Raw genomic sequence first — 25,714 nt, 5'->3', positions numbered from 1 at the left:
TTTCCTACCCCAACTCTTTTTATACACACATGAACACACACATACATACATACACACACACATGTCTTACAGTATATGACACCTGCGTTGAGCTCTGAGGTGTGGAGACAGGGAAGGAATATGTTCTAGAAATCAGAAAATGTTATGTGAATGTATACATTTGGGTAAAAAAAAATATCTGGTTTACTAGTAGTAAAGAGTTTGGTTGGAATATTCAGTTTTTACAGGAGAATAATCCTCTGTGGCCCATTATGGTTTGTTACCCCCAGGCAAGCACTTGTGTGGTACTCCTTTCTTGGGCCACAATTCCCCTCTCTAAACTTCTACTGGGGCACAGGCTGCACTCCCTAGTGGATAAGCCCCAGTCAGAATATCTGAATACTTGAATCATTCATTTCCTGCTCCAATTTCCCCAAACAGCCACTCAATTGAGTAGGCCCAGCTACAAACATTCTCCTAATAAGCTCAGCCAATGAGGGTTCATCTAGTCTTCATTTGAAGTTCTACAAAAATGAGAAACCAACTAAATTCTGGGGCAGTCCATTCTACGTTTGGACAGCTTTAACTACTGACATTTTTTTTTTCTTGACTTAAAGACTACAATGGCCTTTTATGACTTTCCCCCTTTGCTCCTAGTAACCTTTGGAGTTAAGTAGGACAGTCTAATTCTCTTTTTACTTTACAACTTTTTATGTACTTGAACACAGCTAACACTTGCCTCCTTTGAATTATCTTATGCAGACTAGATTTCTCCAGTTATTTCAAGTGATCATCTTGCACAATCAGTCTTAGGTCCTTCACTATCCTGGTTGTTCTCCCTTTAGTAAATTCAATCTTTTTCATGAACTTCTTAAGCTGTCGTGCTCAGAAATTATCAGGTTACTCCAAATATGGTCTGACCCAGTCAGATAACAGGTCACCTCCTTATTCTAGGACCAGTCTGCCTTCATCTGGATGTGATCATCCTCAAAGGTTTGAAAACTAGGTGACAATGTTTTGGGGCCTTAGCAAATATTCAAAAAATAGAAAAGGACCTTTGAGTATCATGTAGTGTTATATATCACAACTATTTTGTATATACCATAGCTCTCTACTCACCTATAGGCTGTATAAGGTGAGGTATCATCTGTCTCATCCAGTGTCTAGCATGGTGTTCTGGTCGTGATTTGTTTTGTTGTTTGGATAAATCTCAGCTTTCATCAATGTAGATACTTCTTCACTGGTGCAGATAATAGTCCTTCTATACCTTCTTTTAAGGTATAAATGTAGTTAATATTTTCCCAGAATTCCTCCGCAGTAGTTTTGTTCAATGTTTTGGAGGTCTTTCATTTTTGTTTTTGTTTTCTTTAATATCTCACAGGTGCACCAAAGTACCTGTCTTATCCTTGCTCCATTACAAGCCTTCTCTCTTGTCCAGTCATATAAACCCTTGATAAATTTTTTTGCGTCCTTTCATACACACATTTATATACACAAATATACATGCACAATACAATGTGTGTATACACATAGGTATGTATATTTGGATATATATATGCATTTGCACATATAATATATAAACATGTAAATGCTGATTAACTCAATGTCTTATTTGGCCTTATGCCGCAGATTGGGCAATTGGCATTTTTTTAAATTAGCAACGTCTGCATGATGGATTGATTGTGAGATCTTAATCTTTGTCATTACTAAGGATTTTTGTAGGCTACATTCAATTGTTCCAGAACTTAGTGGAATGGGTAAAATGTCATTTGAAAATAGTAGCATTTAAGGCATTAAAGCAGCTAGGTGCTACAGTGGATAGATTGCTGGGTCTGGAGTCAGGAAGACCCAAGTTCAAAACTAGCCTCAGACACTTAACTAGCTGTATGGCCCTGGGTAAATCACCTAACCTTGTTTGCCTTGGTTTCTTTATCTGTAAAATGAGTCAGAGAAGGAAATGAGAAACCATTCTAGTATCTTTGCCAAGAAAACTCCAAATGAGCTCACAAAGAGTTGGATATAACCAAAACAACTGAACAACAATAACAACAGCAGCACCATCAATAAAAAATCTTTCCTCTTTTGAAAGCTGTCACATGAAATCTTCAATGACTGTGGTGAATTACTTTGGCAAATATATAATTCTATATTAAACGCCTTAGGTGATTTTTGAACAAAGTTATCTCACCTTATCTTTATCCTGGAGTTTTGTCTGATTTTAACACACACATGAGACACTGTGTTCTTTATGAACACAGTCTGTACTACAGAAAACAATTTCACTGACATTAAATAGCTTATTATCTTTGTAAGATACAGGTCAGTATATTATATAATAGTAGCAACAATGTGACCTCTTATAGCATTTGGTGAGATAAAAGAAAAAAAAAGTCATTTTCCATTCCTTTGGAGGAGTGGGAATCAAAATTTCCTATTAAGGATCTGGCACCTTGATTTCTAATCTGTTTGTTGAATTCTCCATATAAATGACATCTATTTGGATTATAGATTCTCATATTTGTCATGGACCTCATAAATAATATAATACATCCTGTAACTAAATAAGAATCCACTTATAAAATACCCAGCAAGGTAATATATAGATTTTACTTCAAGACCTCCATCAAGGAGGAATCACTATTCCCAAAGCAGCCTATTCTACTTGACCAATCTCTAATCACTAAAGATTTTCTTTAGATCAAAGATATATTATCTTTTTTTGGGGGCAAATTTTTACCCATTTTCCTAGCATCTCGATGGAAGGAGAAATGTTTTAGGTAACTAATGGACAACAAAATAAATTAAACATAAGTATAGGTCAAAGGCACTGTGATTATTTTGCCTAAAAAAGAAAACATAGAGAATGATTTAAATTTTAAAAGAACTGTAATAGCCACATGAGGAAGAAAATTAATTGCAGTATTTAGAATATTGCAAGAGAAAATTTATAATGCTAATTGGTATTTATATGGAACTTTAAGGTTTGAAAAGTGACATACAAATATGATCTCATTTTATCCCCACTATAAACCTGAGAGTTAGATGCTACTGCTAGCCCAATTTACAGATGAAGAAAGCAAAGTAGATGGTGGGTTAAAAGGGTTGCTAAAGGTGACACAATTAAGAAGTATCTAAGGCTGGTTTTGAATTCAGGTCTTCCTGAATCCAAGTCTCTTGCTCTATCCAGTATGAAACCTGGCTGTCTCGCTTTAAGCAATATCCATAAAAATATTGGTGAAATTAAACTAGGAATTGAGCTGCCAACACATTATTAAATTATAAGGTTATTTTTGCCTCAAATTAGGTTACAGAGTTTGTAAAATCATCAGGAAAAAGTAAGTAAAGGACACAATAATTTCCCAACTCTCTGAGAAAGATTAGTTGTATCTTTTCTGAGAACATTGGACTTTTCAGCAGAGGAGAGTTTCCCCCAACTTCCTTAGAAATTTGATGAATGCCAATAAAGATAGATAAAACTTGAGAATTCTTCCCATGACTCAGATGCATGTGTGAGAGCCAAGGCTTTGCATTATATTCTCACTGTTAGTAGCAATTCTAATGACCTGCTGTTTTAAGGACTCACAGCTTTTTCATATGGCTTCAGGTTTAGTGGTGTAGTATAACATTTTTCAAAGCCTGTAAAATCAGGCAAAACTATTTATTTCCTCATTCCCATTTAACTACATGTACTGTGTTCTTCTATTATCTGAATAGCCCCCTCAATAGCTATTTATTATAACACTTGCTGCATACTCAACTTATCCCACACAGCAGTATAGCTTGGCATAATAAAATATTTTTAGGGTTCTTTGAAAACCAGAGAAGAAAAGATTTTGTTTTTTAAATTGAAAATTATATTTATAATTATCTACAATGATGGCACTAATAATATCTTTACTCCAACAGCGGTCTACATGGGGTTTTCATCCAATCACGTACAATCTATTTGATATAAACTCCAATTAAACCCTATGAATGATTCTGATTATAGACACAAGTATAGACTAAAGGCAGTGTAATTGTCTTCTTGGGCACTTCAAGCATCTTACACTAACCTCTACAGATTTGTACATCAAATGCAAGGGATATATGAAACTTCTACCTGCTCAACTAAAAATAAGTTATTTCACCTCTCTGCAACACAGTTTTCTCACCTATAAAATGAGAATAATAATATTTATACTGCCTAATTTTGGGGGAAGCTGTTGGGAAAGTACTTGTAAACCTTACTGTGTTAAATGAACTATTTCCTTATTATTTTTTAAAATTCCATATTGATTATCATACTTTATAATGGTTTCCATTGTTACTGAAGCATTTCTGTCTAAGAGAGAAATAGCAATAATGAATATCAGGTCTCCTGAATTGTTCTTTTATATCATCTTGAAGGTCATTTGACTTGTATAATGAAATCAATAAAAGGAGGCTATTTGTTGTTGTTGTTGTTCATTTGATGTACTCTAAATAAAAAAGTTGGTGAGTATTGAAAAGAATCAGGCTTTATCTCAAACTAAATGGAGAGTTCATTAATTGTTCAATAAAAAAGTTAATTAAGACATGAACAGATATGCTCAAGTAAAAATTATTTAACCATTCTTATGCCTATTTTTTTTTTATCCAAACCAATTTGGACAATTCACCTCTGTGAGATTTACTTATTCATTCTTTCAACAAAAATTTGTTGAGTGAAGCATGAATTGAATAATAGAGCATCTGCAACTGGGGAGGCTAGTTATGGGTCTGTTCTAAAAGTCAAGTTGTGATATAATTATAATTCAGTCTAGGATACTAACCTTGGTAGTCTAAGTTAGTGTGAGATGCCAGAGATATGATCCTAACTAACTCAGTTTTTATTCCCTCTAATTCATTCTTCACCCTGATGCAAAACAGTATTCCCAATGAGCAGGTATCACTGTGTCATTCTTTTCTTCAAAAATACTGTCAAGGGCGCCACTGTCCTTCCAGTCACTTGGCTTTATAATCCCTATGTCATCCTTGATTCCTCACTTTCATTTATTTCATATATTCAAATAGTTGCCAAATTTTACTATTTCTATCTCTACTTCATTTTGCTCACTTCTCTCTGTGTGTATATATATCCCTCGTACTTCAGGTTCTCATGACTTTTCAACTGGACAATTTTGATAGGTTCCTTGTTAGTTTCCCTGCCTTCATCTTTTCCACTCCAGTCCATCCTCAAAACAATCACCAAACTGATACTCTTAAAACATGAATTCTATTATGTCACTTATCTGTTCAAGAATTTCTTTTGCTTTTCTATTACCTTCCAGGATCAAATATAAAAATATTGTTCAGCATTTAAGACTCTTTGTAATTTAGTCCAATTTTACTTTTATACCACATAGAAATAATCATTCACTTATTGTTCTTTACACATGACACCCCTTAATCCTATTTCTAAGTCTTGCACTTCAAGTTTCTTATCTCTGGAATTTATTTCCTGTGATTTGGGGTTTCCATAACCTTATCTTTGTTTCATTATGGTCAGACTAAAAAAAAAATTGTAAACATGAAAAGCCCAAGAGAAGATTGTTGTGTACTTTGGGAGATAATTGAAAAAACAATAGGAACTCTGACCACAGGGAACATTTATTGAAACCTCCCCTGGTGGCTCCCTCATGCCCATGCGGGTCTGGCCAGATTATAATGGGGACCGCCCATGTGGTATGCTGAGCCAATTGGAGACTCACTATGACTAAGAACCACCCCTTCCTGTAGGATAGACAGAGACAGAGGCAGTTAGAGGAAGAGGGAGAGGGGAGTTTTACTGAGGAGAGTTTCTTCTGAAAGAAAATGTAGACAGTTAGAGGAGCTGCTGGTTTTTGACCTTCAGACAAAAACAGAAGAGACTACAAAGGCAATTCTCCTTAGAGCTGCAGATTTTGGGTGGTGGTGAGTTTGTGGTTTTGAGGCAAATCTAACTCTTTGGAGCTGACTGGGCTGGAAGCAGGATCGGGTGACTGGGGCCTTTTTACCTCAGAGATTTATACATTAGCCCCATTAATAAAACCTGTTTTGTGTTTTTGAAAGAGGCTGTTTCTGGGGGCAGCTAGATGGCGCAGTGGATAGAGCATTGGCCTTGGAGTCAGGAGTACCTGAGTTCAAGTCCGACCTCAGACACTTAATACTTACTTACTAGCTGTGTGACCCTGGGCAAGTCACTTAACCCCAATTGCCTCACTAAAAAAAAAAAAAAAAAAAGAGGCTGTTTCTTTTCTTACCCCAATATTAAGGCAAGCCTCCAAATTAACTCTTCTCATACTAAATTTGGTCTTTACATTGCATAGCTCTTTCTTCATAGTATCTCCTGGTTTCCTTTAAAAAATTTCCTTCTTCATGGGGCCTTTCTTACACTTGCACCTTAGTAGTTTCCAAGGTTATCTTGTATTTTTATATGTTATGTGTATGCATACACACATATAAACATGTATATATAATATATAATGTGGACCCTGTATCTTCATGTAGATATTATGCACACATACATGCATATGTATGCACACAAGCACACAAAAACAAATTTTAAAAGTATGTTTATACATGTAATAAATATAAGCACAATGTTATATCTCAGGAATGCAAACATAAGGGATAATAAACTAAGCTATGGTACTTGTTATGTGTGGTTGTCTCCCTTATTAGAATGTAAGCTCCTAAGGGGCAGCTAGGTGGTGCAATGGATAGAGCACTGGCCCTGGAGTCAGGAGTACCTGAGTTCAAATCCAGCCTCAGACACTTAACTCTTACTAGCTGTGTGACCCTGGACAAGTCACTTAACCCCAATTGACTCACTAAGAGAAAGAAAAAGAAAAAAAAATAAAGAACGTAAGCTCCTTGAGGACAGGTATCACTTTTGACTTTTTATCTTCATTGTACAGCACAGTGCTTGGCACATGGTTGGTATTTAACAAGTGCTTGATTGATTCATTAGATTCTTATTAACCATAGTTCAAAGGTAAAAATCCCCCAGACAATATTTTTTAGCTGCTTTTCTAGATTTATTTGACCCTAAAACAATTTAACAGAGTACTTTCTAGATATACTGACATTAATCTTATTGTGACTCTCTCACTTCACTTAATTTTACATGGCATCCTCCACCCCAGAATGATAATATGGTTTGAAATTTCTGGGACAGTCTGCACTTCTCTGGTAGAAAGGAAACTGTACCTTTTAATGAGACATTGCCATAATGTGTTGTGATTTTTGATTCAGAAAATATGATCACAAAATCTGGGATAAATTCGTCTAACTTTTCCAGTGACTAAAGAAGTTTCTTTTCTTGAGCTTAGTTCAGGTGCCATGTTCCTCAGTGAAAACTTCATTGATGACCTCAGCTAGAAATGATCCTTCCATTGTAGAATCTCTCTGGACATTCTCTTTCATCTTTTGCAATCACATTCAAAATTATGTTATAGTTATTTTTGTATATGTCTTATCCTGCCTACAATATTACAAGCTATATACAGACATGTACATTATGGACTTTCAAAATACCTATGGAATTTTAATATCCCTCATTCCTATGTTTGAATTTTTAATGAATATCATAGTATCTTGTACTTAATAAATGTTTTAAAGAAAATTTTATTTAATTGAAATGAGTCAAATTATGACATGAAATAATCAATTATATTTAAATACCCTTAAAGAAACTTGGCTAACTACATTTATTCAGGATAGGACTCAAAGTCTTTGAAATTAATAAGAAAGTTAAAATTAAATGATAAGTTTGGATTTTCTTCTTCTATCCTTACATATCTTATTTCTTTATATGCTTATTTTCTCTTTATAACCACTTTTTGTTCTTGGATCTTGAACTTCCAGGCCACCATTTCTTATTCCTTTACTCCTAGCTTACTTTTCACTAGTTGTTTTACAATACCTGAACAAAAACTAAAAAGTACAGAAAAGACACACCTTTTTCCTCTCTTCTCTGTGTTTTTTATTGAGACCATCTGTCTCTCCTGACAATTGCCAGGAGGTGCTTTGGTTTCATGAGTTCTTTAGACCCTGAGTTACTACTTCTGTTAGTCAGCTTATTTTGCATTTTTGTTTTAGGTGTCTCTTTACCTAATCTATGCACTACAGCCTTATGGCCTTATCTCACTTCTCACTTTCTATTCTTTAATGCATTTTTACTTCTCTGGGGAAACTGTAACAGAATACTCAGAGAGTAACTTTAGGTCACAGATTTTCTAGAACACTCCCAAATTGAAGAGTAATATATGTACTTACAAAGTTTTGTAAAATAAATATACTTTGCTATGATTTCTGATTCTGAAAAATCTGGTTAGCATAATCATGGGTTTTTTTTATTTTCATGTAGCATCTGGAGCCACCCAACTTGTAAATTAGTTTGCAAAGTAAGCAATTAACTTTTTTGCCACTTATGTTTCACTTTTATTGTTCTAAAGAAAAGTCGGTGAACACTATTATCATCATGAACATTATATCATTATATAACATTATATCAGCTTTAAAGGAGGAAAGCAAAAGAGTATTTCACAATTCACCAATTTGTGTGCTATAGAAACCAGGAAAATGATGCCAAGGAATTTTGATAGATTAAAAAAAACGTAATGATTAAAAAGGTATTAACCAAACATATCTACTTTGTTGAATATTATACATCAAAGCATATATTAAACTAAAAGAGAAAATCACATGTAATATGTTGAAAAAGATAAAGTACTAAAATATTGACTTCCTATTGATTTGGAATCAATCATTGAATATACCCTCTAATATATAAGTAATAAATTACTGAAAATTCTTTGATTTTTAGATTGTTTCAGAAGACATTATGCAAAATAAGATATGTGTATTTATATGATTAATTTTATTTTAATTTTAAATAATAATAATAATATATTTTCAAACCAATACTCCCTATGGACAAGTATATAAAATTTAACAGTGTCAGAAGAGGAGGGAGAAAAGAGTATTAAATCTGTGGTGATGCATCCAGAAACCTGGGTTGAAATAAATTCTAAATATAAAGGAAATGTAAAAACTGTTATAGTCATCTTAGTTTTTGTATAACTTCTTGTGATCTTAATTTGCTCTAAAATTTTAAAATTTTACTCTTTTTGGCCAAATTTAAAAGGTGTTTACAAAAAAATATAATAAATTAAAACAGCAACAACAACTAGAGGGTTTTCTTTTTGTTGTTTCTTGTCCCGACATATTTTTTGTGAGTTTTCTAAATTTTATTTTCCTGCAATTACATGTAAAAACCATTTTTGAAATTTATTTCTTTAAATTAAATTAAATTAAATTAAAATTTTTTGTGGGGCAATGCAACACAGCTAATAAATGTCAAGTGTCTGAGGCCAGATTTGAACTTAGGTACTCCTGAATCCAGGGCTGGTGCTTTATCCACTGAGCCACCTAGTTGCTCCAAAATTTATTTTTTAGAATTGAATTCCAAATTTTCTCCTTTTATCCCCGTACCCTTCATTGAGAAGGCAAAAACTTGTGTTTTAAAGGTAAACACAAGGTGAATAAAAACATTCTCCTAAATATAGATTTATGGGAGTAAAAAGGAAATTGAAAATCTTTTTTGTAACAATAGGTGAACCAGAGGATTCAGGGAACAACTAGGATCTTTTGATTGCAGACCCATTAGCAAAAAGCCAGGATATATACTTGGCCTCATGCAGACGGAGGATGGCTTCATGGGCTCAACTTATCATAGATGTAAAATACAAAAATTCTCTTTATAATGATTGCCCTTTATAAGTTATGGTCTTGTTCTCCATATTTTTTTAGACTAATCTTCTAAGAAGGTATTTGAAAGTATAACTAACCAACCAGTACCTAGTAATAATTTAGGAGAGAGAGTTAGAGTGAGAGGAGAATAAGAGAAGGAAGGATGGAGGGTGGGAAGAAAGGACGAAGGGAGGAAGAGAGAGCACTAGGGAAGAATTGCAAGAACATGGATTTTGGGGGGAATATTTAACTCATTACAAGCATCCAAACTCATAAAAATGACTTCTGTAAATTGAAATTATGACTCTTAAGATACTGATAAGGTATAGAAGCATTCCTGTGAACAGGAATAGTTCAGATTACCTTTGCTGGGTTCAATTAAAAGGAGGCTTAACAGGCTTCACACCTCTAGGCAGAATGGTTGGGTAGGAGGGATAGGTGGAAGAGTGAAAAGAAATGAATAGACAAAGAGACAACAATGCTTTTCTGCTTGTTCTTCTCCTTCTGTTTCAAGGGAAAGAAAAGCAGAAACATAGTAATAACAACAACCCATTCACAATAGCAAGAAAAAAAAAATTTTCTAGAAGGAAGTTTCATGAGGCCGTAGAAAGAGAATGATCATTATGAAGTAAAAATGACATACATGGAGAAATGTTAATCCATCAGTGTGGACTGAACACATGGCTTCAATAAAATGATAGTCAACAATCTTATTCTTTCTGGTTATATGGAAAATTACTAAGCCTGACCATTTGCCTTTCCACTGTATTCTAAGGTCCTCCGGCCCTTGCCTTATGCACTGCCTCTGTGCCTTCCAGAAGCTAGGCACTATCATATGATGTACTGGTGTGATGTAAGGACCTGTGGGTCTTGCTGTCTGTCCCTCTAATTAACCTATAGGGTTTTTTATTTACCCTGAAGCTAAATTGTCTTTCATGTTTTGTCTCTCCCAATTATAATGTGAGTTTCTTGAGAACAGACGCTGTCTCTCTTTTTCTATTTATATTATAATTCTTGGGATATGATAAGCATTTAAAAAATGCTTATGTAGGGGCAGCTGGGTGACACAGAGGATAGAGCACTGGCCCTGAAGTCAGGAGTACATGAGTTCAAATCCAGCCACAGACCCTTAACACTTACTAGCTGTGTGACCCTGGGAAAGTCACTTAACCCCAATTGCCTCAAAAAAAAAATACAAGAAATGCTTATGTGTTCCTTCATAATCCAAGATGAAGTGATGGCCTATCATTTCATTATGTAATATTTCCTTAATTAAAAAAAAAACAAGATATACATATACATGTATATGTATTGTGTATGTGTATGTATGCATGTATGCATACTTTATATAAGGAAGTAATGGGGACCATGATTAAGAATGACACAATCCTATATAAGCAAGAAAACAAAGAAAAATGAAAAAATACTAACAGAATTTAGGGGATAAAGCATAAAAGCATACACACACACACACACCACCACCACCACCACCAACAAGAACAATCATGCAATGTGACATAACTCTTTTTTTTTTTTTTTTTGCAGGCAATGGGGGTTAAGTGACTTGCCCAGGGTCACACAGCTAGTAAGTGTCAAGTTTCTGAGTGTAGGCCAGCAGCAAGAAATGGAATCATAGAAAATGACTGGCTTTTTAGTAGAAGGATGATAGTAAAATGCTGTAAGAATCAATAGAAGGCCTATTAATTTACCAAATAAGGTTAGCAAATGTGCAGATTGTAAAAAAAAAATGGGTTAGTAAAATGAGGAGGGGAAACTCTAATAGTATATAATCATGAGAATTGAGAGCAGTACATTGAAGGGAAAGGATCATGTTGCTATTGTTATTGTTGCTGTTTTGGTCTAAACGTGGTATGAACATTTAAAAAAAATGTCCCACAAGTAGCATAGTTAGACACATTCCATTTTTAGTAGGTTTGAAATTCAGGTTAGTTTGACATATGAGAAAGTCAAAATGACTTTGTCAAGGCCAATATGTGAAAAATGAATTGAAGAAAGCCAATTTTCTATTACTAGGTTCCTTCTGTCAGAATGAATGAATTTCTAATGATTTTCGAACATTGTATTGTGAAAAGACCTTGGTTCAAATCATGGCTCTAGGTGTTACTACCTATAGGAATGTAGTAAAAAATGAACTCTTTCTGGCCTTATCCAAAGAAGCACTGGAACTAGATTTCATAAGGACCTATTAAGCTTTAAATCCTATGATCTGTCTATAATATCTGGATGGGCACACCTGAGGAAAATAGTATATCGAATAGTACTCAATAATTATTTGTTGAATAAATGATTTTTTAACATTATTGGCTCAACTCCCACACAGGAACACAGATAATTGAACTAGCTGAATTTTATATTTTTGGAGTTCTTTGATTTCATCTGTTTAGGTATTCTTTCCAATGATGCATATCATAGCCCCTTCAAACTTCATATTTGCCTCATTCTGGTCCATAGTCTCCCTCCCCTCATCATAAATTCTCTAAAGATGACTTACCCAATAGTCTGAAGGTCTTCTATTTCTTTTGGACTGTTAGTCATCTCTATACCACATTGTCTGTGTACTTTCTGTCATTCTTTTATAAGAACACCCTCCCCATTTTTTTCCCCAACAGTAAGTATATTTTTATATTTTATACCATTTTTTGCTCTTAATAATATAATGCCATTTGCTTATTTTCATTATTCATCCTTTAAAATATTTGTAATAATTTTCATTGTCTTTCCTTTGAACAAAAGATACCCTAGTGTATTACACTACTAGAATGACCATCAGGTACTGAGTTCTTATAAGATGCATAAGAAATAGATATTAGTGATGATTATAATACAAATTAAAGTTTATTTGAAACACAAAAAGAAATAGATCACAATCAGTAGTTTCTTCACTAGCTATTATAGATGTTGTGGGCCATATATTCTAGTTTTCTCAGGCATACCGTCACACTGTGGGCCTTAGACCCTTGTTGAATGGAGTGCAGAGTGAGATTGGTAAACCATGTGTAATACATAGTGACTGTAAAGACTGTTACCTCAATCATGTAACACAACTCCTTGTGGACAGAGTTGGGGTTTGTTTTTAATTACCCTAGGGAATAAGGAGAATGTATCCCAATGAAGCCTGTGTTTTTACAGGGATATCAATAGGATTACATAGAATCCTATCAGAATATGCATATGTGTGCATGTACACATATATGTGTATCCCAATGTATACATGCACATTGTGTGATGTTTAAAATCTGTTATAACTAAAATCCAGTGTGTGGTCACCTTCGATTAGAAGCTTTAGCATTAGTCTTTGGACATTAAGAATTTATTAAAGCATACCAGGTATTAATAAAAAGAGAACAAGTAGAGTTCAGAAAATTATGAGGCCTGCCCCTTCTGCTACTATGAGCTAGTCTCAGCAATCCAAAAAGAGAGTTTTTCCCATTTGTTTGAGTGGAAGCTTCCTGTGGGAGCAGAAGAGGGGCGGTCCCCACACACATCTTCAAGCTCATTAGCTGATAGCATTGATTGACATGACAGGCAGTTCTATGAATAGTGACAACCTCCTAACTCCAGGCAGCTTCAGGACACTAGTCACATGCCCTGATTCTCACAATGTCTTTCTCAGCAGAGGGTGGCACCCTGATTCTTACACTCATAAATATGCACATGTACAATGTAAATATATACATATATACACATACATATACATATACACATACATACCATACATGAGGACAGTGGTTGAATTACCAGTATAGGAATCAGTTTAAAAGGCCAAAATACAGTATAAATGAATACACAAAAGATACTGTATATACACACACATGTGTATATGTATTTATATTTATTCATACATATATAAGCACATATACTTACAAGTATATTACATATACTTACATTATATAAATGTATACTTATACATAAATATAGATTTTGTGTTTATATATGCATATATACACATATAGTTATGCATATGGGTGCATGCACATATATACACATGAACTTATGAATGTGGCTGAGGGCTTTACCAATATCACAAGATAATATTTTTCTAGGTTGACCATCCATTAACACAAATAGGATAATAAAGGAAGTTGGAAAAGCTGGTTTCTGGGAAAAAAAGAAATCTTACTGGAAAAATAAAATTTAAGAAGTGAACACATCACCATCCGACGACTAATAATTGAATCATTGTGAAATTTTGGTCTTTGAACTGACTCATGTACTGGTAACCCAACTGCTATCCTTCATATACATGATTCACAACCCTATAACATCACAAGGAAATTATCAGTGGCTAGACAGATGGGTTTTTTCAGTGGTGAGCAATTTGTTATTATTAAAATATATTACAATAATGCAAAAAAACCCTAACTCTTCTCTTCTAAAACCCCCAAAAGGATTCAGGAGCCAATTTGAAGTCATCTTTTTGATTCTAGGTAAAGTCCTATGTTCATTGTGCTACCTATTATCCTAATAATATAAATATTATTAGGCTCCTTGCTAAGTCTAGTATTAATTGTGTAAATTGATATAGTTCATGTTATAAAAATGAGAAAAAAAGTGGAAAGTTGAGGCAATAATTATTCTACACTTGTACTTAATAAATATATCAAGGCCCCAGGAAAGGTATAAAGTTTAAATAAGACATACTCCCTGAAACTTCAGAACTTAATTGTATGAAGAGAAGTTGTAGCTACAAATGATATAATTATATATTATTATTTATACATATAATTTAGAATTTAGATCATTCTGGTCTGAAACCCACTTTCTATTCATACTTATAGACAAGTCAAATGGTAATGGTTTGTTTTGGAGAAGGCATTCAGTCCATAAACATATTTATCAAGTGCTTACTACATATCAGTGGACAGCTAGGTGTCACTAGATAGAGATCTAGGCCTGGCATAAGGAAGACCCATCATTGTGGGTTCAAATCAGACCTCAGACACTTACTAGCTGTGTGACCCTGGGCATGTCACTTAACCTTATTTATCTCAGTCTCCTTCTCTGTAAAAAATGATCTGGAGAAAGAAATGGAAAACCACTCCAGTATCTTTGCCAAGAAAACACCAAATGGGGTTATGGAGACTTGGAAACAACTTTAAAAATGACTTAACATGGCCTAACTATAAACCAGGAACTCTGCTACACACTGCAAACTAAAATAGAAAGACATAATTGCTATTCACAAGGAATTTATCAGCTTGATTATTTATCTTTGATACATACTTCTGTATATACCATAATGATAATCATTGATTATTGATTTGAGGAATGAATTTCATGTTTATCTTGGTGTTAAGCTTTAGAGAAAGAGGCAATAAGCAGAATGAGAGGGCTTGGAGTTAGGAAGACTTCAGTTCTAATCTAGCCTCAGACATGTGTTTAGCTGTGTGACCTGGGACAAATCATTTAACTTCTGTTTGCCTTAATCCATTGGAGAAGGAAATGGCAAAACACTCCAGTATCTTTGCTGAGAAAATACATGAACAGAACGGTCCACAGGGTCAAGAAGAGTCAAACATGACTGAATGACTGAACGCTAACAAAAAACAGAATGAATTTAAAGCAATCCTTATAGGTGTTTAAGATTGTAAGCTTCTTGAAATTAGAAAATAGAATTTTAAAAATTGTGTGTCTTTCAGAACCTCTCAATTACAAGAGCAAGGTAAATTATCGTTGAAGGTTTTTAAACTAGGGCCCATGAACTTTTACAAAAATAATTCACTAATTGCATTTCAATATAATTGGATTCCTTTTTAATTCTCTTTATTTTATTTTATACATTTAAAACTTTATTCTAAGAATGAGTCTATAGATTTCACCAGACCATCAAAGGGGTCTTTGACATGCAAAAAAGGATAAGAACTCTAAGTATGTTTCTGGGAATACATTGGTATATACTATTCAAGAAATACTTTTCTGATTGACTGTTTAATATTGAGGCATACTTTGAGAGACATCCCACAGCAAAGTTTTGCTAGACTGGTAAAATGTCCCATAGCTTGTGTTCAGCAGGCATAAATTTTGAAAAGTCAGTTTTATTGCTTTGCATAATGCTCCATCACAGTAGAGTGATCTATAAATTTACAGAAGAAGAATAACTTATATCTAAGCTAGATGAGCAGAATTTGCCAAATAGAAGTATAATGGGAGGGGAAGCATTGCAATATAGTGGACCTGGGGCAGCTAGGTGGCTCAGTGGATAAAGCACTGGCCTTGGATTCAGGAGGACCTGAATTCAAATCCAGCCTCAGACATTTGACACTTAACTAGCTGTGTGACCCTGGTCAAGTCACTTCACCCTCACTGCCCTGCAAAAAAACAAAACAAAACAAAACAAAAAACCACCAACAACAAAACAAACAAGCAATATAGTGGACCATTAGCCAAATGTGAGCCAATCTAAAAAAATGCCATAGTTTAATTTTTGTAGGTTAAAAATGATATAGTTTAAAACATAGCTTGAAAAATGATACCAAATTACATTGTGATCTACTTAGGGCTTTGGTGCAGAGCTGGGCTGACCCTCCTACTTCATGCCCTTATAGTACTTTCCTTAGTCTTTGATATCATAAATGGGGAAAAAAAGATGTTGAATAGTCAACCAAAATATGTAATGATTTGGGAAATAGCTTAAAGAAAAGCTGAAGGATTTGGGTTTATTTTGCCTTGAAGAGAGAAAATTAAGGGTACAAGAATAAATCGATCTACTTCTCTGAAGTGGTGATTATGTGGAGGAGAGTAAATAGCCATTTCCCGTTTCCCATCAAGACCAAAGAGAATAGCTTTAAATTGGAGCATCTTGGATTTAAGTGAGCTATTATGAAATATGACCTGCCCAAGTATACATACAAGTATACAACAAGTACAGATCAAGATAAATTCTAATATGACAGCCTCTAAGTAATTTGTAAAATCCAAATTGACAAATTATATGGCTGGAGTATTCCAAACCCTTAGGAGTTCAGAACATTAATTTGCAAGAATTTTATGGAATTAGATACAAGGGGAGTGTGAGGGGTGGGGAGAGAAAGAGAGACAGATATAGAGACGGAAAGAGTTATAGTGTTTGACTGGATAAATTTATACTGAAATGTCTTGAAATAAGACTTGAGAAGTGGAAAAATATAACCTAAAATATCAGGCTAATTTTAATGAACTCAATGAAATCAGGAAAATTATTAATGAATAAATTCTTAGAGCAATGGAGAATAAAGAGACTATAAGACTGATGGCCTAAATATAATTAGAGTTCACTCATATTCTGAAAAACTGGGGCCCATTGTGTTACTTAACATTTTTTACACAAACATACATATATGATGCCTTATATTAACTGATGTTATCCTCTTCCCTAAGTCATAAATGTATACTCACAAAATGTGAATGAGCTCATAACCCTTCCAAGTGAAGGCAAAGATTATCCAATTGACAGGATGACATTCACTCCAGAAGCATGAAATAGAAGATAGATAGATGAGTCATACCAGTTCCTTCAGCAGATTTCCACTTAAATATGCAGTCATAATCAGTATTTTGGAACATTCTTCTAAGCTTGACACTGATGGGGAGTGGTTTGGATGTTCCACTCTAAAATCTGACTTTTCTTTGTCATTCTAGCATGAATGTGTGTGCAAAACACCTTGTCACTCTCAGACCCTCTGGGTCTCTCTATGGAACTGCAGCTATTTCTAGGACATTAATGAATAGGAAACCATATCTGTATCTTTAACCTGAAGTCAAGTGTCACATTTAATGTGCCTTGAGTATGGTGGTATGCTGTAGTAGAGTATACAAGACACTATAATCAGAACACCCCTGGTGCTCTCAGCATCAATGAAAACCAAGGTTATGTCAATGTAATTCTAGTTTAACCCATTGCAAAGTAAATAATTCAGTTAGCATTTTTTTACTTCTACATATAAAAATAACTGAGGTAATTGTTTTTTTTTCTTTTTTTCAAAGATTTCAATTTTTGGTTGCTTTTTTTTTGTATTGTTGTGGAAACAAAGCCTTGTTCTGAGAAAAAATGTATACTGCTGAGCATCATCATCATCATCATTACCATTATGATCACCATTATCATCATCCTCATAGCTAGCATTTATATATATAAAAGTAAAAAAATATATATATACATACACACACACATATATATATACACACATACACACACACACACACATATATATATATATATATATATATATATATATAACTCTGTTCCAAGAACTGTGCTACCTACTTTACAAATATCTCATCTGATCCTCACAACAATTCTATTAGGTGAGGTAACTGAGGAAAACAAAGGGTAAGTGACTTGTTCATGGCCATACAACTGGTAGTATATGTCTGAGGCTTGATTTGAACTCACGTCTTTCTGACTCAAGGCCTACCACTCTATCCACCAATGCAAGCATTTTAATTATGAATTATGTAATTTATGAACTTCAACACTTTGATAGAACTCTGATTTCATTCTTGTCCAAAATTTCCCATTAAGCCTCTTTTATTTTTTTTAGTACCCCTGAACTACCTACTTACTGCAATAGTCTATTAATTTGTTATATGCCATGTGTAGACTGTACAAATACTCAATTATGATTTTTGCCATTTATTTTCCATATAAGTTACTGACAATATGCTTCAGCTGACTTCAAAAAATGTAAGCAACATATAAAGGAGGATCATTATAATAAAGTACTATTATTATTATACCTAACATGCATTTTATAGTGCTCCTAATTTTTCCTAGAAAATTTTAAGCTGTTTTTTACCGGCAAAAATGGCAAAAGACTGACAATCCATACTTTTAGCAAGTATGGAGAATTTGTACCTAAGTGACCAGTTGATCTCTGTATAGATGAGGAAGTAAAATGATTCAAAAACTGCTTCTCTACTCTCCAGGATCTCAGGGAAGATAATTTTCTTTAATCATACAAAGGAAGAAGGAGGCATGGTTAACATAGTAGGAAAGAGTATATCCAAACTACTCAGCACAACTCCACAAAAAATCTATAAAACACAGCAGATAGAGTGATGATTGGGAAAAGTGGGGCAGGGGTGGGGGTGGGGAGTGGATTACAGCATTGACCAACCCACATAGGCATAGGGAGATAAATTATTAAATCTATGGATACTGGAGACTGGATTTAGCCAGCAGTGTAAGAAATAGAATATTCCAAAGCACCTTCCATCTGGGAAGGAGGAGATTAAAGACCAATAGCGGGGGTCATCACTTTCAGCAGGATAAATATGTTCCTATTGATAGTTCTGTCATTCAGTATCCAGTTTCAAGTCACACATTCAGGGCATATAGGGAAGTAATTTGTACTGAATAACAAACAAGTTCAGATGCAAATAGTATCTGTGTGTCTCTGAGCCCAGAAGTTGAGCTGAGTTTCAATTCCAGTTTCCAACCTAGTCTGAATCCAGAAGAATAAATAGGGGAGGAATCCCAGAGTAAAGGATAACATCATTTCTATTACTCTAAACCTTTCCATCTAACAGAGTGTGGCTGAATCTACTGGAAGTCTCCTAGAACTCCAGAAATGGGAAAGTTCATAGATGTGTTGCTGAGACCCAAAATCCAGTTCAGCATATTTTAGAACACACAAAAGGAGTGCAGTGGTCAACCCAAAGTCCAAACTGGATAATACCACTTTGGGAACACTAGAGGCTTGCAGTTCCCCAATTTTGTTGTCCCTGAGATCCTGGAATAATGTAACACTCAATACTTTAAGAAAGCAGCAGAAACATGCAAGAGGACAAAAGTTAAGCCTAGACCTATCCTGCAAAAATGAACATAACATGACCCTAACAAAGTAGAAATTTAATAAGTCAGCAGCAAGAATGAGCAAGTTAAAAAGAATACCACTACAAATAGCTATGATGATGATAGGGACAGACACTTCAGACACAAACTCAAAAGAAAAGAATGATAGAAACACTATCAAAACAAAGACAAAAATTTATCATATAGTTTAAAAATGAATTATACTGGATGAAACAAAAAAAAAAGTATTAAACTTGAATTCCCAAAATGGCATAGGATCTAAATTAATAATAATAAAAGGAAATATTATAACACAATAAATGTAGGAGACATTAATGTTTCTCTAATAGAAAAACAAATTTAGAAATAAAGACTTGAATAAGATTTTGGAGAATTTAGAGTAATGGAGATTTCTGAATTCTACCACCTCAAATATCAAGGCACTTTTAGAAAAATGGACCATACATTAAAGAACACAGAAATTGCTAATAGATTTAATACAAAGAGGGAGAAATAGTGACCTCATCCCTTACAGACAGATACAAATTGCAATCAATTTGTGAAGCAAAAACAAAAGAAAATGACATGACCATAGACTTAATGAGCAATTCCTGAACCATGAACTGGTCAAACCGTGAATTATAGACTTGTCTAATAATTATGTAAAAGACAATGATTATTGAACAACATACCTAGTTTTGTTGTATACAGCTAACACACTCAACAGAGAAAACAATCTCTCTTTAAAAATGTTATCCAAATTTTTTAAAAATTATAAATAATGAGCTGAATGTGTGTTAAAAATATTAGAAAGCTAGCAAATAAACCCAGAATGATTACAATGAAGAAAACTTGAACATAAGAGGAAATTTCATACATTAGAAACAAAAATATTTTTTAAACAGATAATAGTAAAACGTGTTTTTTTGGAAAAAAAAAACAACAACAACCTGCTTTTTAAGGAGTAATTTTCAGTAGTGAATTTGTGTGCCTCTTTTTTTCCATTTGACTGGTTATGCTTTTTAAAGAATTCTCTTTAGTAAATTTTTGTGTATCTTTTTCCATTTAGCCAATTCTTTTCAAGGGATTCTTGTCCTCAAAGGATTTTTGTATCTTTTTTTTAACGATTAGTCCTAAAATGTTCTTTAAGGTATTTTCTTTAGTATTATTGTGCCTCCTTTACCAAGTTGTCGATTTTTTTTTTTCATTATTTTCTTGCATTACTCTCATTTCTCTTCCCACTTTTTCCTCTACCTCTCTTACTTGATTTTTAAAATTATTTTGAGCTCTTCCATAGCCTGAGACCAATTCATATTTTTCTTTGATGCTTTAGATATAGGACCTTTGGCTCTGTTGTCTTCTTCTGAGTGTGTTTTGATTATTCTTGTCACCATAATAATTTTCTATAGTCAGATTTTTTTATATTATTTGCTCCTTTTTCTAGCCTATTTCTTTATATTTAATGCTTTGTTAAAGGAGAACTCTGCTTCCAGAGTGGAGAATGCACCGTCCCAAACTTCAGGGATTTTGTGCAGTTTTTTTTAGAGATACTTCTAGGGACTTGTAAATTTTCAATGCTTCCAAGGTGGTATTATCTCAGTTTTTTTTACTAGTCTGGCCTATGCTCTGGTCTGAGAAAGAAAACAAATACTCTTTTCTGCAATGGAGCTATGGTGACAATCCCCACTCCACTGTGGCCACAAGTTATGGTTTGCTAGTGCTTCTCCTTGTCACGGGACTGCCACTCAGGATCGTGGCATGGATCTGAATTTGGGCAAAGCAATAGAGTCCTGACCATAGTGAAAGCAAAGAGACCACTATTACCTCCTTCTGACTGGCTGTGTGAACACCTTATGGTCTGTGGCCTGAGGGCTCTGGAAGCAGCTGGTGCCACTGCTGATTCAGTGGCTCCAAGACTTGCTCCTTGTTTTCTGGGTCCGGGTCTGTGTTTTCAAGGCCTGTAGTCGATTGTGCACCACTCTCATCCCTGTGTAAAAGATCTTTCTTGATGACATTCTAAGTTTTCTTGGACTGGACAATTATTTCACACCATCTTTTTTTGGTTTCTGCTGCTCCAAAAAAATTAGGGCATTTTAAATTTTAAGAGGGTTTTGGGGGAGCTCAGGGGAGTCACTGCCTTTCTCTGCCATCTTATTTCCCCACTCCCCCATGACATTTTTTTTGTGAGGCAATTGGGGTTAAGTAACTTGCCCAGGGTCACACTGCTAGTAAGTGTTAAGTGTCTGAGGCCCGGTTTGAACTCAGGTCCTCCTGACTCCAGGGCCAGTGCTTTATCCACTGTGCCACTTAGCTGCCCCCGCATGCCATTTTTGACATGAAGAAACAATAGAGAAGAGTCAAGTGATTTGCTCTAGGCAAAACAGGTATTAAGTGTTACAGAGGTAGGATTTAAACCTAGATCTCCTGATACAAAATTATTTCCATCACACAATATTTCTTATAAATTATGCATAACAATAAGTGCAAAAATAATAGTTTACATTTAGATTCTTTCTACTTAAAATATGCTTTCACATGTATTTACTACATATTAATAAAGAACCATATGAAATAGTTGGGGTACTTCTAATTTTCCCAATGGATATCCTCTAGAATTGAATTAAAAATGTTACTTTTAAGTAAATCACATTTCTGCCTAAAATATATAAAAAAATCTAACAACTAATGTTGAATCTTGTAAAAGGACAAAACATATTTCTTCATGAAATCCCACTTATTAGTACAAAAATTTGCCAGTAATTTTTCTTAAAAGAAATGAATTATATAATTCCAAATTCTTAGAAATAATTTTAAATTCTTTTGGGATTCCAGAAGTTATTGAAAATGAACTATTTTGGCCTATAATTATTTATTCCACTATAGAATATACCTGAAAACCAAACAAAACTTTAAATCTTTAATGTACAATACATCATCATATTATAATGCTCCAACTGACTGTTTACTTTTAAAAAGTGGGCTTGCAAAGGATGTCATTCTATAATGTGGTCAGCAGAAGGAAAATGTGTATGTATCTGAACCCACTGACATATATAAGCCTTTCATAATCAGTTGATTGACATTTGCTTTTATCAATCAGATTAAAATATAATGTACTAACAGATAGCCCAACCTTCAGTTATATTGTTATTTTCATGGATGATATAAATAGATTCTAAAACATGTATGCAGTGAAAATGCTGATACTTTTGTTTGAGAATTTCAAAAGTAATAATGATGAATTTAAAAATTGAAAAAAATATCATAAGCATGAACATTGGAATTCAAAATGTGATTTCACTCCCTCTAAAATACTTTGACTTAGCCTTACAGGAAAATCCAAGTAGATTAAAAAAAAAAAACAACAGAAACATATTGTCCAGATTTTGATTTGTATTAGATGACTAGTTCACTGAGCTGCATTATCAGTATGTTTATCTGTCAGTATATCCAGGAATTCAACTGGGAAAATACATTTGGCGAAAAATGGAGAATGAGACATAGATTATCAGTAACTCCAAGTTAGGTGCTTGTTGCTATCTTCACTTATACTTCCACTATTTCTGTGGATCACATGTGTTAAGGATCCTCCCACCTATTGGAGCATGGCTATCATATCAGTAGGGTTCATTTGAGTTAGCAAACCATAGTAGAAGAAGAGGAAAGTAATGTGAGAATGACAGCATGGGCAAAGGTTGATCAGGGAGGGGATGTCCTATTTCTTACTCATGGGAATTGGCAAGGGGGATGTGGTGACAGACTTATTCTCCATATTTATTGTCAGCAGCTTTTCTCATATACTGGTTGTTACATAAGCAGGACATCAGTGGAAAGGAAATAATCCTCTTCACCATGGTAGTTACCTGGGGGCAGTTAGAATTTTGCATTTCCTCTGATGATAGATGAGCCCAAAATCGTACAGCTAGTCAATAAGGAAGTGGTAAGGTTACTGAATGTAAGATCCTGTGCTAAATGTTGGGAATATAAAGGAAGGAGAAAGAAAAAAAAGATAACTTTGTACCTGCCCTTAAAGAATTCACATTTTAATGTTCAGACAGCCCATAAATAATTATTTACATTCAAAATGCATTCTAAGTAGATGGAAGGTAATTTCTGAGGGATAGAAAAATACAGCAGTATCTGGGAAAATCCTCCGGAAGATGGTATTTAAGGAGAGTCTTAAAGGAAGCCAAAGCAACCAAAAGTCTGAGGTGATGAGGGGAGTATTCCAGGTATGGAGAAAACTAATGCAAAGGTAAAAAGCTGGGAGATGGAGTGTCATATATGAGGAAGGGTAAGTAGAGTAGTAAAGGTGGATATTAGAGTGCATGGAGTGAAAAAAAGGGTGAGAGTACTGGAAAGGTAAGAAGGGGCCAGGATATTAAGGGGTTTATACACTCAAACAAATATTTTTACATTTGATTCCAGAAATAACAAGAATAAATGGAATCTTTGGAGCTGGGAAGTGATATAGTCATGCTCAATATTTGGGAAAATCACTTTGCCTAGTGGAGTATAGATTAGAAGGAAAAAAGACTTGATGTACAGAAATCAATTGGAAGTCTATTTTGATAGTGCAGGTAAGAATTGATGAGGGCTTTTACAAAGGTGGTGGCTATACAGGATGGACATGTATATTAAAGATAAAAAAATGAATCGATCTGATGACAGATTAGGTATGTAGGGTTGTAGATCCAGAACTATTCCATTTTGTTCATGTCTCTTCTCTCTTTTTCAATGTTTACAGTACAAGGAACCCTAGTAAGGACATGTCATGGCATCCTGTTCAGCCTGTTCTGAAAAACAGCCTATTTCCTAACGCATCCTGTTATGCAGAATGCCCCAAACCAGAAAATACATAAAAGGCTTAAGGCAAAAGATCAGCTTCAAGATTCAGCAACAGAGACCTTTTGACCCATTGTATACCCTGTTACTCACTCACTGAAACTCATATAAACCTTCTGGACTGTTCATTTGGGGAGTCTTTGCCCCTTCAGGTGAAAATCCCTTGCTGGTAGACTCAATAAACCTTGGCTAGTCCAAATTAAGTTTCTCAGCCAATCTATTTTCCCCATTCCCAAAATTGATAATGCAAAAATAATGAAAGATTAGGAGAAAAATAATCAGGCTGGACTGCATATGGGCTATTGCATAATTCTTTAAGTGATTCTGAGCTTTTAACTGAAACAAAGCCTCATATATCAAGGAACAAAGTAGCAATGAGCTATGGTCTATGTAATGGTGGCCATAAATAAACTAAGTAATGATTAATTACATGTAAAAAGTGACATAAAATGCATCACTGAGGAGCTTTAAAGTGGAAAGGGGAGGTGGCATCATTATGAAGCTAGATTAGAGGATTATAGATAAACAGGTTGCGTGCTTCAATGGTACCAAGACCTTGAGGATAGTCTTCATCAATTTGACTGAATCCTTCAGGGAATATTTTTTTGGGAAAACCAAAATCCCAAAGGGGTGGGAATCAGTGACCAATTATGATATGTGCTACTAAAGGTGTACCCACATCAATGATCAAATAGAAGTATAACTCTAGGCAAATCTGTGACTCAGGAGATTGTTAGCCTCAGATCTACTCAGTCACTATATATCTTTTCAACAAAGAGTGCCTTTCACATTGAAGCTAGGCAGAAATTTATTTGGATGGTGGAAATGCAGCAAGAATCAGTGGAGCCTCAAATAGATTCAAAACTAATAAGAGATTAATAAGAAGTCTAATAATGTGTTCTATCACATAAAGAAAGGAAAATAATAGAAGCAATGAGGAAATTGTGCCAGGGCAAGTTGACCTGAGTACTATGTGTCATCATGAAATAAGGAGTAAATTCACTTGACAATGATCCATCTAATTTGATCATATATCAGCCAAACAAAATAATCAAACATTTCAAGTCAATCGTTTTGTCTTGAACTCATTATGTGACCCTGGGCAAATCATTTAAGGTCTCAGTGTTCCAGGCAACTTTCTCAAGACACAGAGGCTGCTAATCTGTATTGGTAGAGGATTGCTCTGACTTGAGCCTGACTCAAGCTAGTCCCCTGTTAGTTCTGATTTAATACTGGAACAAAATGGGACAGTTGTAGGTTATTGAACAGTAAGGAAAAAAAATTACTTAGCCATGGAAGGATATTAAAAAAGATTAGATATTTAGAACCCCTTGCACTGATTTACCTGTGTTCAGCTCCCAT

This window comes from Dromiciops gliroides, chromosome 6 (assembly GCF_019393635.1).
Source record: "Dromiciops gliroides isolate mDroGli1 chromosome 6, mDroGli1.pri, whole genome shotgun sequence".
Taxonomy (NCBI): Eukaryota; Metazoa; Chordata; class Mammalia; order Microbiotheria; family Microbiotheriidae; genus Dromiciops; species Dromiciops gliroides.
Note: the sequence above shows the minus strand (reverse complement) of the source record.